At 46.1% G+C, this 2,883-nt stretch overlaps 1 long non-coding RNA gene across 1 annotated transcript; it reads right to left on the reverse strand.

Moving 5' to 3' along the window:
- Window positions 1-1,420: 1,420 nt before the first annotated feature.
- On the reverse strand, window positions 1,421-2,378 carry LOC141100813 (uncharacterized). The gene is made up of 2 exons (XR_012234791.1): window positions 2,244-2,378; window positions 1,421-2,081 (listed from the first exon to the last, which is right to left on the reverse strand). It is a non-coding gene; the product is annotated as an uncharacterized lncRNA (long non-coding RNA).
- Window positions 2,379-2,883: the final 505 nt, after the last annotated feature.

Raw genomic sequence — 2,883 nt, forward strand, 5'->3', positions numbered from 1 at the left:
ACCGTCAGAGACACTTGATTGCACTATGAGGGACCCTGTGCCAGTGCCCGCGCCCAAGAGTCGGCCCACCCACCTGCCCAGGGCAACGGCACTTGCACGGTTTCAGGTGCTAGGTGGTGACCCCGGCCATTGGGGGGGGCAGCCCAGTTAGGGAGGTTTACAAAGTGGCATATGTTGATGTGGGACATTCAGCTGCTGCAAAAGGCGAAATAGATCAAGTTCGCGGAATAGGAGGATAACCAAAGCAAGCCATTTTTCTGGCAACCTATGTGTCATCAAGGGAAGGTGGGACAAAATCCTTCGAAACCCATGCATGGTTCATTTTAATGAAGGTTAGATCATCCACATTTTGGGTTGACAGACGGGTCCTTTTTTCTGTCAGGATTGATCCAGCTGCACTGAAGACTCTTTCCGATAGCACACTTGCAGCTGGGCAAGCGAGCTCCTGTAAGGCATATTGTGCCAATTCAGGCCAGGTGTCCAGTTTAGCGGCCCAATAGTCAAAGGGGAATGACCTGTGTGGGAGAACATCGATATGGGAGGAAAAGTAGTTTGTAACCATAGTTGACAACTGCTGTCTCCTGTCACTTTCCATCGATGCAGTATTACCAGTTGTGTGAGTGGTACTTGAAAAATCAGTCCACAACATTGTCATGAAACCCCTGTCTCCAACGCCACTTCTGCTGTGTGCACCACGAACACCTCTGCCAAGCTGCCCCCGGCCCGTACGGCTCGTGTGAGAAACATCACCGCTGCTGTGTGCTGGGAATGCCTCAAGCAACCGATTTACCAGAGTTGCTTGTTTATTAGCCAATATTAGGTCAAGGTTCTCCTGTGGCATGATGTTTTGTAATTTGCCTTTATAGCGTGGATCCAGGATGCTGGCCAACCAGTAGTCGTCATCGTTCATCATTTTGGCAATGCGGGGGTCCCTTTTTAGGATCTGCAAGGCATAATCTGACATGTGGGCCAATGTTCCCGGTGTCAATGATGCACTGCGAGTGCTGGTTGGAGGAGCACTTTCTGGCAAATCCACATCCCTCCAGTCACGCACAAACCCTGTACCAGACCTTACCACGCCAACATTTTCACTTGCCCCACGAGATGCATCCTCCTCCCCTAAGTAATCATCCCCATCATCATCCTCCTCCTCCTCTTCTTCCTCCACCTCGTCCAGGAGAGGTCCCTGAGCAGACAATGGCTGAATGTCATCAAGGATTCCCTCCTCGTCAACATTGGCTGCAGACGCCTGCTCCTTAACCCTCCGTCAGGCGCTATATAGATTCTCCTCAGTTCATGGGCAATGTGCCTGACAAGCACAGGTCAGAAAACCACCTATAGTAGCTACATATTTCAATTTCAGGACTATAGAAGTAGTCAGTGACCTTCATAGGAATGTATTAAAAGAGATTACACCAAATCAGATGCAAAAAAAACATTTATTAACCATAAACTTATTAAAACTAAAAGTACCACTTTTCGGTAGTACCGCCAAATAGGCTCCAGTTATCTTTACTTAACTATTGCTTAAATATAAAATTATGGAAAAAAACTTAAAGGATATTGCACTTAGATGTTACTTAATTATTTTCTACTCATCTTCAGTGGTTTCAATTGCAGCAGAAGCAGCACAGGTACACTTAGAAAAGCAAGGCTGGCAGACGAAAGTTGCATGGGAAAGGCAGATTGATTCTTTACATATTTTGCAGTCATATTTAGAAAGCCTTCTGAAACCAGATACAAATGAGCAGGTAGTACAACTGCGTCTTTTAGAAGGTGGTAGAGTCGGTGTTTGTTCTGGAACGTCCTTGGGACGTCCTTTGTATTTTTATCTTTGCCCAAATAATAAGCTAGATGTGTGTCTGTTTCCTCTGTATCAGTGTCATCACCATCCTGCTCTGTTCCAGAATCAGTGTTACATTCTGCTACCTCATCTTCAGATGAAATGTCACTAGATTCCTCTAAATCCTCAGTTACTGCTGGTTCTTCCTCATCATCTTCTAACAAAAAAAATCTTCATTTCTTCTAAATGAAGGGGTTTAGATGAATCATACTGTTTTCTGGCCATTGCAGCAGAAAATCTGAAGCAAGAGAGAAAGAGTATGTGTTAGGGCGCAATGTGCCTTAGAAGCCACCCTCCTTTTGTCTAAGAAAACAGTACTTATGTACACTAACTTAGCATTAATCCTTCATAAAACAAGCTAAATACACAATCGTGATGAATAAAAAAAGAAAATACTAACCTTTCAATTTGTGTTGAAATCAGGCGCAATGTGCCTGAGAAGCCAAAGTGTTGATATCTGCTCACTAGAAGGTCTGCTGAGTCACTGTGATATCAGGTTTCACAGAGCCTGTAGAGTCAGGAGATAACTAGGAGGGGTGGGGTTTTCTGATAAGTGGGCAAGGAGAGAGAAGTGAAACTAATTACTGTGTGCCTGTCAGATCTATTGCACCTGACGGAGGGTTAAGGTGCGTCAAAGTTTGCATGAGCAGACGCATAAGTGGGATGCTCATGCTTAGGATGGCGTCGTCTGCGCTTACCAGCCGTGTGCATTCCTCAAAACACTGAAGGACTTTACAGAGGTCTTTTAGCTTCGACCACTGCACACCTGTCAACTCCATGTCTGCTCTCAAAGTGCCTGGCCGTGTATCCTCCCACAAATGCATTATGGCCTGCCTCTGCTCACACAGCCGCTCAACCATGTGCAGGGTGGAGTTCCACCTTGTTGCAATGTCGATAATGAGGCGGTGGTTGGGAAGGTGGAGCAATCACTGCAGCTTCTGCATACGAATGGAGTGTACAGGCTACCGGCGGATGTGCGAGCACAGTCTTCGCACCTTCTGGAGCAGGGCTGTTAACTCCGGATAATTATTGAGGAAGCA

This window comes from Dendrobates tinctorius, unplaced genomic scaffold (genome assembly GCF_039654945.1).
Source record: "Dendrobates tinctorius isolate UK_male_01 unplaced genomic scaffold, ASM3965494v1 ptg000109l, whole genome shotgun sequence".
NCBI lineage: Eukaryota > Metazoa > Chordata > Amphibia > Anura > Dendrobatidae > Dendrobates > Dendrobates tinctorius.